The following is a 16,936-nucleotide window of genomic DNA, read 5'->3' on the forward strand; positions in this document are numbered from 1 at the left end:
GGCCAGAAAACGCGGCAGAATCCAAAAGCTGGGTGTGGGAAAAGGCTTTATAATAATCCAAAATCCAGATGTAAAGGAAAAATAAAGATTGCTACGTTTGAGCACATTGAAAAACAAAAACTCTATGGCAAAGCAAACAAAAGCCTACGAAAATAAAGGACTGGCAAGTTGAGGGAACCAAAGATTGAAAATTCAATTTTAAAAAGGCAAAAGACATGAATAAACAATCTGCAAAAAATGGTGTAAAACTGCCTCTTAAACAAATGTTCATTTACTTTCACGATAGAGACATGCACATAACTGATCAATCACTTTTAACCTCTACAATTTGCAGAAAGTCAAAGCCATAGGACACTCTGATACGTTGCTGGCGGGAATGCAACATGGTGCAACTGTAGAGGGCACTTGGCAATATCCAACAAAACTTCGTACATATTTACCCTTTGACTTCTTGATTACAGCCAGGAACTCGCCCTCAGGAAACACCTACACCAACATGAAAGTATAGATATATGTACAAGGTTACTTATTTCAACATTGTTTGCAGTGACACAGTTTTGGGAACAACCTCAGTGCCAATACACGGACAACGGGTTGAAAAATCTGGTACAGCCACACTATGGAATACTATGCAGTTGTAAAAAAAAAGTGAGGAAGACCTTTATGAGTTGGTATGGGGTGATTTTTAGGATATATTGATAATTGAAAAAGGTAAATACACAAGTACGCATATGATGCTATTTTTTTGTGTGTGTAACAGTGAAATATTTGTGTCTGCTTAATTTTGGGGGAAAAAAACTCAGAAAGAATAAACTAAAAACTAACAAGTTGGTTACCTATGGTGGGTGGCTGGGAATATGCCGGAAGTCTGAGAGATGAAAATACTTATTCAAACCAGGCCATTTATGGTAGTTTTGAGTTCAAGAAGCATGTAAATGTTTTAATATTCAAAAAAATAAAATTCAATCAACAAAGATTGGGAAGAGAAACCTAAAATCACATACAAAAGGAAGCAAATAAGTGAATTAAACTGTATAGTAAATTACCCACAGGACAAAAAAGTAAATCCAAGTTACTTTTGAACACGGCTCTTTTGTATAACGTGTATATAAACAAGCAAAACAAAAAACTTACAAAGAAATTTTGGACTTTATTTAATTGGTAGTGATCTGGAGTAGCAATTCTGAGTATTTTGTGTGTGCTGTGGGATTAAGCAAATGAGCAATTACAAGGATATTGTGGGGAGGCAGAGTGCTGTCTGGGGGAGACGGTGATACAAAGGTGATACAAATGTGGACACAGGGAAGGCAAGAGCCCTTCCAAATCCTGGGCCTGTCTGCTGAGGGCTTCTGGGCAAGGCACCCCGATGTCCATGAGCATTGCTCATATCCATGTCTTGGTTTCTAAATATCATTCTCCGGAGCTCCCGGGAGAAATGGCTCATTCAGAGAGGGGCAGGGAAAGTGAGAGAAGAGCTGGGAACAGGTTGTGTCACCTGAAAGCAAGGCAGTGGTCAAAGAAGATGGGGATGGGTCAGGAGGACACAGGCAGCTGGACAGGGCTTCCAATGGCGAATGTGGAACAATTTGAGCATTGGAAGGAGTATTGCATTAATGAATGAGCATATCGAATAAAAAAGAATCCATGCATCCAGAGTGATGCTAAAAGACAAATAAACTTACAAATACATAAATAGAGGTCAAAGGACAGCTCTTCTTTGCGCTAGAATGCAACTAACGAATGCTGAAGGAACAATAGAGTTCGACAAGTCGCCATACTGAATGGATGCTAAAACTGCTGGTTGCAAGTTTGTTGGGGAACGAGCTATTCCACGTCTCAGAGTGTCCTCCGCAGACTGTTAACTACCAAGGCGAACAAGGTAGCTACATAGTACAAACACTAGTGCACACCACCTTAACCATGTGATCGAAGCCGGCACACCAGTGGGGATGAACTGACATCATGTGCCCAAAATTCATAACCTGAAGTGGATCACTTACTTGGCAATCGAGCTCAAGTTGAGGGACAAACTAAAAAATAATGGGCCTGACTCTTGACAAATGTCAAGGTCATGAAAGAGAAAAACGGGAATAAACAGACACGGCAACTCATGACATGTGACTTGGAACTGGGAAAAGTAATGTTGCTCTGAATGATGATTTTGGGACAATCGGCCAAATGTGAACCTGGACTGAAGAATAGATATTATTAGCACTGATTGGATCCCAGCTAACTGTCTGAATTTGGTCACTGCACTGTGTTTATGTAAGAGGATGTTCTGTTCTTAGGAAATACACCCTGACACACTCAGGGGTGAGCAGTCATGATTTCTGAAACTCAGTCTCACGTGGTTCAGGAGAGAAACAAAAAGTCTGTTATACCCGTACCACTAAGTGGATATACCACAATTTATGTACTGTAGTCCCTTTGCTGCAGACTTTCAATTTTTGATTAACAAAATCCCACTTATAAACAATGTTACTATCCACATCTTCACAAACATAATTTTTCTTCCTGTGTTACCATTTTGGGATAAATGCCCATAATGATGAAGACCAAATCGAAGAGTGCAAGTGTTTTCATGGCCTGTACAAGAGAGGACTAGTTCACCGGGGCAACAGTGGCTGATTTAAACGGAAGGTTGCATGGGACGTGGGAGCACAGACCTAGAAATAGCAGGAGGTCCCGAGAGCAGCTGCACAAGCCGCGTGCAAAGCACTGTCTCGTGTTACCAGGGCAACGCCCCCACCTGGCTCACAGCGGCCTTTTCCCGATAGTCCCACCCCTACGTTGTTCTAGGACCTAAATTTAGACGTTGGGCAGTAAGGGACTTGCGTTTAGCTGGCTCGTTGCCTCTAGAGGATTTTCCTGATGAACAACCACAAGGTGATATTTTGGATTCCAGAACCTCATCATTCTCTGAGTCAGTTGTGAAAATAAGTGTAAATCTAAAATTTAAAAGAAAAAGTGGCTTAAAAGACATTGAAAACAAGTAGAAAAAAAACCCACTGGTAATGGGAATGTAAAGTGATATAACTATTTTGGAAAATGGTTTAGTATTATCTTTTAACACCGAACTTGGCTCAGTAATTCCTCTCTAGGTCCATACCCAGGAGGTACCTGTCCGTGGGCCCTGGAGACAAGAAGGGGATGTTCAGGGCAGCATTGTCTGTCAGAGGAAAATGGAAATTGTCCAGTGTCATCAGGAAAACAACGGTTAATCAAACTGTGGAAGAGCCATACAATAGAGTGCTATGCAGCGGTGAAGTGCATTACAGCAGCTTTGTACAGTTCTGTGTGTGAATTTTCCACTAAATGTTGCCTAGAAAAAATGCAGGGCTCAGAAGTTTACTTTTTGTTCATTAATTTTGTTCTTTATGTTCCACATATAAGTTAAATCCCATAGTATTTGTCTTTCCCTGTCTTATTTCACTTAAGCATAATAGCCTCTAAGTCCAACCATACTGTCACAAATGGTAAGATTTCATTCTTTTTTTACGGCCAAGTAATATTTCATTGTATATATGTGCCACAACTTTTTTATCCACTCATCTATCAATAAGTAAACTAAGAGGTTTAGTTATTGAATCATATTATTTTTATAAAGCTAAAAAGTGAAACAATTTACTGTGAAGGGGGCATTCATGTGTATTTAAGATTTTTTTTAAAGCAAAGGGATGATAAATATAAAATTGAGAATGGGGAGCTGTTACATCCAGTCCTTGCGAGCAAGAAGGGTCGGAGACTGTCGGGTAGTCAAAGATGGTTTATTGGCCAAAGTTTCAAAGTTTTACCTGCGCAGGGGCGAACTCTCGGCGTGTCTCCAGAAACACGGGTGCCAAAATAGCTGCAAATAAGAGTCACGCCTAACGCTTACAAGCTAGGGTTTTTATAGGAGCGGAGCAAGCAAGCAGTTTTGCAGAAGCGAGAGGTGGCGGTTAGCAATTGGCTCAGGGCTATACCAGGGCACGTGGTCTTATTACGGATTGGCCCGCAGAGCTCAAGATCAGCTCGTGCTCTAGTTGGTGATTGGTTCTGGGGCTTGGTCAAGTCATGCCCTGGGGTAACATTTTCAAATCTTCTGCTGCCTAGCTGGGTGGGGTTTCCCGCCTAAGTCTAAAGCAAGTTTTTATTATGCACTCTTCACTTTCTCACCCTTCAACAGAGCCAAGGGGATAGAATACATAAGGAATGCAGAAATATTGGCAATATTCTAGTTCTCAAGTTGAGGCTTAGGTACACGGTGTTCGTTTTATTACTAGATTTTGTACCTACATCCAGGTTACAGAAATTCTATTGACTGTATTGTATAATATGTTAGGTTTTTAAAAAAATTCTCTGGTATCTACTGTTTTTGTATGTTATATTTAAAAACAGCAATGTAATCCTGGGTGGTGTAGCTCAGTTGATGGAGCACAGGCTTGTGAACCAAAGGATCATGGTTCGATTCCCAGTCAGGGCACATGCTTGGGTTGCAGGCCAATTCCCAGCAGGTGATGCACGAGAGGCAACCATACATTGATATTTCTCTCCCTTTCTCCTTCCCTTCCCCTCTAAAGATAAATAAATTAAATCTTTAAAAAAATAAAAACAGCAATGTAGATAAAACCAGAAAGCTATACATTTTAGAATTGGAAGAGGCCTTCAAGATGATAACTATTCTGAAATATAACCATTTGAAAATTATAAGTACGAGGCCCTAGTTGTTGTTTGGGAAATTGGGGAATACTTTCTAAACATAAAATCCATGGTAAAAGTCATGAAAGAAAAAAACAGAGGTTTTATATAATCAAAATATTTAAATGGTGTACAAAAATCATCTTAAATGAAGCTTAAAAACAAATGATAAACTAGAAAAATATATGCCAAGAATATCACAGCCTTGGGACTAATACCCTAGGCTGATATCTTTAGTATTTATCCTTAATATATGAAGAACCCGTACAATCATGAAGGAAAATACTAACACCAAAACTGAAAAATGACAATGAATAATTCATAGATGAAGAAACACAAATGACCTGTAAAACAGCCTTTAAAAATAATTTTTTAGTAACTTGAAAGGACAGGAAGAAACTAATCTTTTAAAGGTAGGTACCATTTTTCATTAACCAAAATAGCAAAGATTTAAAAATCTTGTAGCACTTGATATTGACAAGGGTATGCAAAAGTAGTCCCCCCACCCTCTACTAGAAGGTAAAATTATGCAAGTTTGAGAGATGACGTTTGGCCCTATGTTTTAACGTAAGTCTTAGAAGGGTTCATGTGCTCGGACCCAGTAACCGCACTCACGGGAGTGCAGGAATGCATTTCGGACCGCTGTCGGGAGGACGGATGAAGCATTTGGTGTAGGTTGCCCGTCCACTTCAGTGTTATGAGAGGACACGGGGAGGGCCCGACCACAGGAGGAGGGCTAAACAGGTCCCGGCACACCCAAATGCACCCAAAACGTGGAAGGCTTTGTGCCCCTCAGAAACCAGGTTATTAAAGACGTGGCTTATGCTCACCCCTGAATTTTCCTCACTGACTCAACAGAAACCTCAGCAGTGGTGGGAAGCCTCAGCTTGAGTTTTTTTTTTTTTTTTTAAGATTTTATTTATTTATCTTTAGAGGGGAAGGGAAGGAGAAAGGGAGAGAAATATCAATGTATGTTTGCCTCTCCTGTGTCCCCTGCTGGGAACTGCCCTGCAACCCAGGCATGTGCCCTGACTGGGAATCGAACCACGATTCTCTGGTTCTCAGGCCCCAGCTCGATCCACTGAATTACACCAGTCAAAGCAACTTGGGGTTTTCTTTGGCCTGGAGTTACTTCAAGGACCATCCATAAGCTCTTGTCCCAGGACGGCATTTCGTTCCCGAAAATGCTTGGTGTTTTCATTCCCCCCCCTAGTCTTTGGGGGAGTATTCTAACGGACACCATGGGTTGGTCTGGGCCCCAGCGGAGAGTCATGAATCCCCTGTCCCCCAAACAGAGGGGGGAGCGTCGCGTCCTTGCTCGAAAGTGCTGTGCGGAACGGGAAGGCCTCAGAGCCCAGACGGCAGAACAAAGACTTCTCGGGGCGCTTTGGGGATCTGGTGGTGTCCTTCGCGGAGGAAGGAGTTCGTTCCTCGTGTCGTGAAAGGAGTAACAGTTCACGCCCATGCGCTGCACCCCCTTCAGCAAACGTCCCTCGGGGAGCAGCCCGATTTGGTTTCTTTTCTCTCTCATTGAGCAAATTCTTGGGCCACTTTCACTCTGTGCCTGGAATAGACAGATGCAGCTCCCGCCCCTGTGTGTGAGTGTGTGTGAGCGTGTGTAGGCGTGTGTGTGACTAGGAAAGGCAGGCACGTGGCACAAACACCAACAATGACAAGATGGACGAGTTGCAGCAGAAGACTTGGGAGGGGGCTTCGCCTGGTCAGGCCGTGCCTCCCGAGGAGGTGACATTCTGACATTTCAGGCCAAGAGGCAAAGGACGGGTCGTCGGACGCCGGGGCCGGCGGAGGCAGCGTTCCGGGCAGCGGAGGGGGTGCCCGGCCGAGCCAGGCGTCCGCGCCGGTGTGGCCAGCGGCGCAGCGGCCTGGGGCGGGGTCAGAGTCTGGGGTCGTTACCCCGCAGGAGGCCCCACGGAGGGAGCTCCAGATCCGGCCATTCCCAGGGCCCGTTTCTCACGCCCTCGCTGCCACCTGATCAGTCCCTCGCGGCAACACCCCGCCCCCTTCGGGTGCATTTCGGAGGCGGCCGCCCACTGGGTGCGGGCGCAGCTGTGGTGCCGGGAGGCTCGGAGACCTGGAGCGCGGTGGTGGGGTCCGGGTGCCCGGGGCTCGGCCCACAGGTACGTGCAGCGCGGGGTGACCGTCTCGCCGCCAGGCGCGAGGGCGGAGGTGCCGGGCCGAGTCTCCGCGGTGGCGCAGGCGCACGCCGCTCGGTGGGTTTCCCACGAGAGAGTCGGGTGGCCCGCCCCTGAACCCAACGTTTATCCACCCCCACCAGGGCAGTTATTTCTAGAAAGGAATAGTTTCATCACGGCGCGCTCATCCGGAGGTTCCCCCCGCCCCCACCCCTCTTATTTAAGATGTCTGAGTCGGGGCTGGGCGCAGTCGTCTCTCCAGGGCCGAAATGTCAGAGAAAGTGGGCCGCCTGGAGCAGTCCCAGGTCGGCGGCATGGTCTTTCTGCTCTTGGCGTCCCCAGGAGAGCGCTCTTGCTCTACCTACGGCTCGACCGTTTGGTAAACACTGAACACACTTGGCCCTGTGGTTACTGAGTTGCTTCTTCTTGGTTTCTCTTCCTATCCCACCAGACTTACTGTTGGTTGTAAACAGCCTGCGGTGCTGTTGGCGCTAAGCAGGGAGGTGGTTGCATAAACACTTTAAAAATCACGGTTTGACCTGCAAGGCGAGGGACGTCAACAGGGGGCACCGCCGCTTCACTGGACCGGTTCCTGGAGACTAGAGACCTTTGGGGTGACAGGGAGGAAGCAGAGCCGTGAGTTGGGAACGCACCGGGCTGTACTGCCGCCTCGGTTCTCCCACCGATTCTTTGCACCCGCCTTCTGTCCGGACCCATGGAATTCCCACTTAGCAAAGGTTTACAATAATAGGTATGACTTTTTGTTTCCCTCAAGCTGTGAGTGTCTCTTCCTAAGCATGGAAAGTGTCCGTTCCTAAGAGAAAAAGTTTTCAGGTTGGTTGAGGGGGAGAGAAAAACCCAGTTGTCACGTGATCCCCTGCCCCATTTCACGGTGCTTTCAGCCGGGAGGAGAGGAGGCCAGTGCACTGGACGTGACCGCGGGGCTTGCAACCTGTGGCTGGGTCTGCTCTTCCACAGTTATCCTCCCGTGTGCTTCGGGTAACGCAGGCTGCTTTGCACACTTTCAGTCCCTTCCTTTCTCCAGTTGTCCCTTGATAGCCTTCTGTGTGTCCCTGTGGTCTTTCTTGCCCCAGACATGCTCTGTCCAGGATTCTACCCAGCAGCTCTTGGGGCTGCAAGTTTTGACACAGCTGAATATTTCTATCTGCTGTCCTACACACGCGGGGCCCTGCTCTGAATTTTCTAACCAATGTGACAAAGGTCATTAAAAGCAGGGGCCCCGGACTCCACACACTGACTTCAGTTTCAATCTGCTTCCCTTGGGAGATGACTTCACCCAAAGGAGTATTTTGGGGGTGGAGACTTCAGGCACGGGGACTGACAAGCGGAGGAAAATTTCCAGGCAGACGTGCTTTTCCGAGCCCGAGAAAGGTGTCGTCCTCTGTTGGAAGGGACCCCTGTGTGGTGTGGGCCTCAGGGCCTGAGCTTCCCGTGGTGCTGAAGGGAGGCAATGCTGCCCTCCTGAAAGCCCTCGTGAGGGTGAAACGGCCTTGCCCTCCGTTCTGTTGACTTGGTGCAGGTGGGCTGTTCCTCCATCGGCACGTAAGGATGGCTCGTCCTTGATGGAGGGCCTGTGTGGTGGTGGTCCCATAACGTTACAATGGAGCTTAAAACTTCCCATAGCTTAGTGACAGCCTAGTGACGTGGCAGTGGTCAGGACATCACTCAGGTGTCTGAGGTGATGCTGGAGAAAACAGACCTACTGTGCTGCCATCCTACGAAGGCACAGCACACACAATTACGTGCAGTACAGAGAACTTGATAATGATCATAGTGACTGTGGCTGGTTTGTGCATTTACTGCATTAGACTTTTCATTGTTATTTTACGTTCTTTACCTGCGTATAAAAAAAGTTTGCTGTAGCCCTGGCTGGTGTAGCTCAGTGGATTGAGTGGTGCGGGCCTGTGAACCAGAGGATCGTGGTTCCATTCCCAGTCAGGGCACATGCCTGGGTTGCAGGCCAGTTTCCGGCAGGGGACGCACGAGAGGCAACCACACATTGATATTTCTCTTCCTCTCTCCTTCTCTTCCCCTCTGAAGATAAATAAATAAAATAAAAGTTTGCTGTAGACAGTATGCCATGATGCGCCAGCAGCAGCCTCCTATATCTCATGTTTGCTGCATCCCTCGGCCGCACCATCTTCTCGTGTCTGGTCTAGTCTCCTGTTGTTTTGTGCGGGGATGTGCAGGCCTGGGAGGGAGCAATGAGCTGCCAGCCGTGTGGCAGGCCACGCGTCTGGTCTGTGCCAGGGCGTGCAGAGTGTCTGCACGACTGTGAAGTCACCTGGACATCTCTCAGAACGTATCCTGTCCTTATCCGTCCTTATGCCCGGTCACATTTCGTGTGGGGTGGGGGTTGGGGTGTGTGCAGTTTGCTAATGTTTTTCTCTTGTTTTGGTTGTAAAGGTTGTAGACAGTTTCCACATTCACTCATTTGACCTCCATGACTGACTGGCCCTTTAAAAGTGAGGCCTGAGATCAGGACATGGAGCAGGGTCGCCGGGAAGACAACACTGTACTCAGAACAAGCAGGGCTCACCTGCTCACAGTTCACTTCCCTTTCCTCGAGGAGACTGAGGCTCTGTGTGTGTGTGGTTGTCCGATCGCTGCTGCAGGCCCCTGGAGGTCCTGTCTGAGCGGCAGGACGCTGCGCACAGAGGTGACTCCCCTGCCCCTGCCAGGAACAGATTCTGCCTGGGATCTGAGGGACCCTCCCCGCTGCTGGGTGAAGCTATATTTGCTCTCAATGAAGGATGTTTTGTGAGCACTTCTGTCTTTACTGGCCAACTGAGTAGAAGCTATGTGTTACCTTACTTTACAAATGGATGAATAAGCCAGTTTCTGAAACTTTTATTAAGCACCTACAACGTGCTTAATACGTCAGGGACTTGAAGGAGAATAAGACATTGCTGAAAATGAAATGCTTGTGAAGCGCCTCACACTGTAGTGTATCGGGATCTTGGGATTTCAGAGCTCGAAGGCGCAGTGGAGATGATCTGGTTGGCGGCTCTCCTTTTTCAGACAGTTGAAGAACTGGGACCCAGAGAGATGAAGTGATATGCTGGAGACCGAGTGGCCAGTTAAGGACAGGCCCGGGAGGGATGCCTATGAAATTCAGTAGAAGGTCAGCCTCTAATTTGTATAGCTTTTTACTTTGAAATCATGTTAGGCTTACAAAAGAATTGCAAAAACAGTACAGAGGTCCTTCACCCAGCTCCCTCTGGTGCTCACACAACCGTGGATGGACGGAAAGAATCCATGGTCACCAGCCCGACACGGTGTTAACCGGGCTGCAGCCCTCGGATTCCAGCAGTTTCCTGTTCCAGGGTCCAATCCAGGGTATCATATTGCATTTTTTTCTTTTTAAAAATTTTTATTGAATTTATGGGTGTGGTTGTTGATAAAATCTGTGTACAAGTGTACAAGTCTGTGTCATCTGTATATTGTATTGTGTGCTCCTGTGTGACATTTTGACTCTAATTTTTTTATTTCTTTAAAGATTTTATTTATTTTCAGAGAGAAGGGAAGGGAGGGAGAGATAGAGAGTGGGGGGAGAGAGAGAGAGAAACATCGATTGGTTGCCTCTCGCAGGCCAACGGGGACCTGGCCTGCAACTCAGGCATGTGCCCCAACCGGGAGCCAAACCAGCGACCCTTTGGTTCGCAGGCCAGTGCTCAATCCACTGAGCCACACCATCCAAGGCTTGACTCTGTAATTTTTAACTTTGGACTTTTCCCATATTTGAGGGCCCTTAAAACAGTAATAAATCAGTGACATTCCGTTGTACAGAAAGTGGATCGTAGCTCTCTTTTTGTGCGTTTTTAGAGCAAGCTGTTTGCTCTGGTGTTCTCCATGAAATCCCAGCTGCGGCCCTTTGGGTGTGTCCACTCCTGGGCAATCCCAGCCCGTCTGATCTGGAACACAGAAGGCTGTCCTCAAGGCTGGCAGTGGTACACCCTGAACCTTCTGCCACCATCCCCCCTTGGACCCTGAGTTTTATTTCAGTTTATTTTTCTTGCTCATAGGGCATTCTTTGTTCTCAGGTGCCTAGCTTACATAGTGAAGGACCTTGGAGCCAGAAAGACATAAATTCAGCTCCCAGTTTTCCCGACCTAGTTGTGGGATCTCAAGCAAGTCACTCAATTGCTCTAAATTCAGTTTTCTCCTGTGCCATGTAGGGACAATAGCTACCCTGCTGTTAATGAGAGGGTCACATGGAAGAATGTACATAGCGATTAGCACAGTGCTTGGCGTGCAGACAAGTGGAATGAATAAATGAATGGATGGATGGTCCTTACAGGTGACCAGGCGAGGTGGGTGCGATGGAAGCTCTTGAAGGCCAGGGAAGACCTCCTGGGCTTCGTGGTGGGCAGAGGCAGGTACTGAAGGGTTGGAGAAAGGGCGTGATGGATCACAGGCGCACTTCGGAGACTCGAGTGCAAAAGGTGCTGGAGTAAGCAGAGCAGTGGGAAATGAGAAGCCTGCAGGACCCTGGTGGCCGCCACGCTGGTTCCAATGACTGCAGAGAGGGGGTGAGGAAAAACTGAGACTCAAGATTGTGTGGAGGTACCATCAACGGAAATAAACAGGATGTGGGTTGGAGAGAAGCTGATGCTCCAGGGAGACTGTTCTAGGGCTGGGTGGAAAGGAGAATGTGATGTTCTCAACAGAGAGAAATCAGAATAAAGAGGTAATTTGTGAGAGAAAAATGCATTCAGTTCTACGCACATTGCTTCTGAGATACCAACAGAATATTCAAACAAATAGATACGGAAGGGATGGCGGTGGCGTTGGATGCTGGGAGAGGCCGGAGCTGGCAGTGAGCATCAGCGCATTGTGCCCAGAGCGGTGGTCACCGAAACCCAGTGGCAAGTGGAACCTCCGTGGAGAAGAGGTGAGGGCAGGAGCGGGGGAAGGCTCCTCATGCCGGACAGTTGAAAGGAGAGAGAGGGGCAGAGAAGGCGCCACGGGGAACCAGGATGCGCTGGTTTGCTCGGGCCCCCAGCCAGGCACCACAGACGAAGCGGCTCATTTCCTCAGTCTGGAAGCCGGAGGTCCAACAGGAAGTGTCAGCAGGGCTGGTCTCTTCTGAGGCCTCCCTCCCTGCCTTGTAGATGGCCGTTTTTTCCCTGCATCTTCCCCGCCAGTCCTGATCTCTCACAAGTGGGTTGAAGCCACTGTAGGGCCTCATCTTACCACGTACACTCACATATGGAGGTATTGGGGGTTAGGGTTTCAGCATTCACATATTTCTGGGGAGACACAATTCAGCCTGTACCGTAGGAATAGAAACAGAGAATGGATCTGGGAAGAACTGTTCAAGGGAAGCATTTCGGAGCAGGCAGGGGCTGGCCACTGGCCTGTCCTTCCTCAGATGCAGACACCCCTGCCACTTTCCTCCTCTGCAGTGATGGACGGGGAAGTAGTCTCTTTGAGGCTCTTCTCCTGTTTAACTTCAACAAAGTGCAGCCCAGGGACAGTAGAAGGCCAAGGGAATGGAGAAACCCAGGAGTTTCCCCCTTCTCTGTGGGTCTGGCTGGGTCTCCATGGATCTGGGAGGTTCCAGCTCTCACCAGGTGACCCCGGCTCCTCGGGGCTCAGGTCCTGGGGGAGGGCGGCAGCTTCCCATTATTTCAGTTTCCTGGGTTGCCCCGTTTGGTGCGTTTGCACTTTGTGTCTGTAGCCACATCTCAATACTAACAGCACCACCCCCCTCCCCGCTGCCACCCATCTCAGTATTTAGATTGGTTTCTTTCTTTCTTTAAGAGAAATTTTTATAACAGTTTACTGGAGCCAAAGCGATGCCATAGGCTGGAGAGCAAGCTCTCAAATGCTCTCTACATAGATGGGTTTCCGTTTCCCTGACTGGCAGGGATGCCAGGCAATGGCCGGCAAGCAAATGATACAGAACGATGGGAGGGATGAGAACCGGAACTGGTTAGATTTCGAGCTGCAAGGCTGGAAGCTACACCCCTAGGGACTTAGATGGCAGTCTTTGTCCACCCAGTGGGTTTATACAGATTCCCATGGAGGTTTTAATTTCTATGTATTCCTTGATTTTGATTAACAAAATAGGATTCTGTTTTGACTGATCTGACAATATGATTGTTCCAAAACAATACACTGTTAGTGTGAGCACTAAAGCAACTGGAGGAAGGTCAAGATGTTCCGTGCAGGTCCGTGGTTCTCAGTGTCCCAGGGAGGACATGCAGTGACCCTGTCTGTCACTCTGCCCAGCTCTTCAGATATTCACGTGGGGGAGGGCTTGGTTCCAATACTTCATTTTGTTTTCAACTTGAGAGTACTGTATTCTAAAAGCTGGCAGTTTTCCCTGGCTGCTGTGGCTCGGTGGATTGAGCACTGGCCCTGAACGAAAGGGTTACTGGTTGGATTCTCAGTCAGGGCATGTGCCTGGATTGCAGGCTGGGTCCCCAGGCACAAGAGGCAACTACACATTGATGTTTCTCTCTGCTCCTCCCTTCCCCTTTCCCTAAAAATAAATAAATAAATAAAATCTTTAAAATAAATAAAGGCCAATAGTTTTAAGTTCTGAGAAGATGGAAGAATTTAGTAAGCAGTCCCCTGCTCCCTCCAGATACCGACTTTTTGGAGGAGGCGGGAGGAGGGTCCCACTCGCAGGTCCACTTTGAACTCAGTCCACAATGTTCTGAGTCAGTTTCATTTCATCGGAGTCTCTGCTGCCACCGAAGACTCACATGTGTGCTGTGTAGCCCAGCTAACAGGCTCTGCCTGTCCTTTACTTTCTGATATCAGAATGTATACATTTTACACAGTTAGCACACACATTTTAACTAGACTCAATCCTATCTTAAAACTTAGATCTTCTTTTATTACTATGCAACATTTTCTTACCAACTTTATGCTACATATTATTACACCAAGATTTACAGTGAATAAATTCACCTGGTTCTTCCAGTTAGCATTATTTTAATGTTTACCAGCCAGTAGCTTTATCTTTTATTGCCAAGAGTTCAGGGAGATAGCCATTATCTTGGCATTGCATGTAATTAAGAAATAATGACACATTACATATAGGCTCCTAAAGTTTTATGTAAAAGAATCTTTTAATTCTTAGGTAAAAATTTACATCTTGTCTTTACTATTATCTGTATGTTTTGTAAAGATTTTATTTATCATTTTTAGAGAGAGGGGAAGGGAGGGAGAAAGAGAGGGAGAGAAACAGCAATATGTGGTTGCCTCTCAGGCGCTCCCAACTGGGGACATAGTCCGCAACCCAGGCGTATGCCCTGAATGGGAATCAAACCGGCAAACCTTTGGTTTGCAGGCTGGCACTCAATCTATTGAGCCACACCAGCCACGGCTATTATTTGTATTTTGAATTACAGACAACTCTGGCATAGAACTTTGAGTCCTTTTGATAAATATAAAACTTCCAAAAAGAATAACATTAGGACAATAACAAAAGTTTATAGAAATAAAATGCAATTAAAATAATAAATTTCTAAGCTACATTATATAATTAGAAGGAATTATTTACGAACATTTAAGACATTTAATATAAAATTTTCCTATTTGGAAAAAATGTCTTTAAACACTGGGACTCCAAAGTCCATCTCTGACCCAGGGTAGAGGTGGCTGGTTTGAGCGCTGCCTTCACAAGGGCCCTGGCATTTGCTGATCAGCAAGATTTAAAATGACAACTTCTTTTCCTCTTTGAGGCCCTGATCACAGCCCAAGCCAGTAGCTTATTTCTCTGTCAAAAACTGCATTTTCCTTTTGAGTATAAACCAATAAGAAAAGGGATTGTTGTTTTAAAATAGTTGAATTCACTTAACTTTTAACTGCACATAGGATCACATGGACATTTTCTGACTAGTAAACACACGTAGCATCGATTACTGAGTATTCAAAGCTCTTCGCATTTTATAGTTTTTGCCAACAAAAATCTCCTGACTCCAATTAAATATGTATTTCAATTACGTTTTTTTAGAGAGCACCTTTTTAGACAGATGGTCTCTCTTGAGACAGTGGACTCTCTGAACATCATTTTTAATTGGCAAACTGGTTTAGCAGTCTAACACTTGTGGAGGGAACCGGTTCTTGTTTATAAAACAAAGACCATCTTAACTGCTAAAAATGGACTCTTTACAATTATAGTTATCCATCATTTCCTATAAAATTGGGATTTTATTTCAAAAACAAACTATCCCTCTCAGCTCTGGCCACTGAACTGATCAGCATGCTGAATGCTCCCCAAGTTCAGAGCTAATGTCACTGTGATAGACTTCCTCTGGGGACGAGCTGTCGTCTGTTTAATGTGGGACACACCAGCTTCCTTTAGGGGACTGACATTCTTTTGGTTTAGACTCTGCCTTACTGCAGGGACGACTTTGCCCTCAAGTCCCCCCGTCCCCCACGGATGAAAGTAAACACTACCAAGACATGATCTGCTTGGGGAGAAGAGGTGGCCAGTTTCTCAGAGGAAAAAGGCCTGGAGCCCCTTCCTCCAGGGGCTTTTATTGGGTTGTGATACACAGGAATACAGGGTGGCAAGGATCAAACAGTAGGTAACATTTCAAAGAAACCTGAGGGCTAAGTCTGAGTCAGTGTCTGTCAGGAACAGAGTTTTAGGGTTTCCTGCTCGAACCCTTAACATATGAATGAAAACACTCTTAGTAGCAGAGCAGATTTCACAGGTTTATCAGCAAGTCTTTGGGGTGCCAGATTTTTCCCCAGGACACGTTCTAGCCAGGCAGGGAGCTGCACCTCTCCCCATCAGGTATTCAGGCTTAAGGGCGTCAGAGCCAGGAAGCGCTTTTCCCAGAGAACATGGGGACTCGGGCTATGTCACATAACTTGGAGGGCAAGGGTCCCTTTACTCCCTTTTTGTCACAGCTCCCTGAATCCTTCCATGATGGCCTCCCAAGTGATCGTGTCTGGCTTAGGTTGCCCCTGTCTCTGTGAGGGGTCTTACCCGTCACTGACTTCTGACCGTGCTTTAGGGGCAGGGGGAGGAAACTGAGGCAGCGTTTGCTGCCAGAGATAAGCCTTTGTCTCCTGTGGCTCCCATTCCGGAGGTCACTCGCTCGTCCTTAGCCATGGAGGGTAGAGTTACAATTCCTGAAACCAGGCAGAGCGGCCACCAACACCTTACTCCCAAACCATCACTTCCATCACATGCCTCCTGAGGGCAGGGGACTGGAGACTTTGAGTCTGGGCAGGCTTTTCTTGGAGACAACCAGTCATTCTGATGGGTAACTGAGGTGGTCTTTAGTTGCTAGCTAGTGAGTGTACCATGCTTCCTAAAGTGATCGTCTTATAAATGGCACAGTCTAGTTTTTAAACTCCTAGTCTGTGGTTTTATTCTCCACAACAATTTGGAAGTCTTAAGAGTCTAGAGCAACCCAGATGCAGGGAGTAATAGATGGAGACTTTGGTAGTGCTTTTCGAACTTGAATGTGTCTGTGAAGCACCTGGGTTTTTTTGTTGGAAAGTGTAGATATTGAGTCATTGGGTCCAGGGTGGGGCCTGGGACTCTGAATTTCTAGCGAGCTCCTAGGTGATGATGCTGCTGCCTGATGCCAAGGACCCCTCCTTGAGTAGCAAGGGACAGGGTGGGCAGCAGGTGCACAGGGTAGATCCCCTGATGTTGTATTTTTGCCTCTGTTGCATCCACCAACATGAGAGACAAATTGTCAGAAACTTTCAGGATTCAGAAATGTTATTTTATTGGCCAAAGTTTTAGCCTGCGCAGGGGCAGACCCTCAGAGTGTCCGGAGACACGGTGCTCATAAGAGCTGCAAACGAGAGCCGCCCTAAACGCTTACAGCTACGTCTTTTTATAGACGCGAGCAAGCAAGCATTGTATAGAAGCAAACGTGGTTGTTAGCTACTGGCTACTCGGGTGGCGCGAGCATGACCTAAGCTTTCTGGGTTTTGAGTAATGGGAAAATTTTAACCTAGACACTTGAACAGGTGGTCCTCTACTTGTACAGCCCCATTGGTTTTGTAGTTTCACTCTCTCCACTCCCTATGTTCTTAACTTCCTTGTGGTTTCTGCTCTAAGTTCCTTGTTCCTCCAGGCCAAGCCTCTTTAAGGCAGT

At 46.9% G+C, this 16,936-nt stretch overlaps 1 protein-coding gene across 4 annotated transcripts in view; it reads left to right on the forward strand.

Moving 5' to 3' along the window:
* Positions 1 to 6,617: 6,617 nt before the first annotated feature.
* Positions 6,618 to 16,936, forward strand: part of HLCS (holocarboxylase synthetase) — a 167,506-nt gene continuing 157,187 nt past the window's right edge. For 2 of the 4 annotated variants that reach the window (XM_053657920.1, XM_053657919.1), the window contains exon 1: positions 6,618 to 6,815. The gene's annotated coding sequence lies outside the window, so the exon portion shown is untranslated. Of the gene's footprint in view, positions 6,816 to 11,664; positions 11,746 to 16,936 lie in introns of those variants that run through there. The other 2 variants (XM_053657918.1, XM_037127211.2) reach the window with 2 other exon arrangements.

The sequence above is a fragment of the Artibeus jamaicensis genome, unplaced genomic scaffold (assembly GCF_021234435.1).
Source record: "Artibeus jamaicensis isolate MK-2021 breed Jamaican fruit bat unplaced genomic scaffold, CSHL_Jam_final scaffold_474, whole genome shotgun sequence".
Classification (NCBI taxonomy): Eukaryota; Metazoa; Chordata; class Mammalia; order Chiroptera; family Phyllostomidae; genus Artibeus; species Artibeus jamaicensis.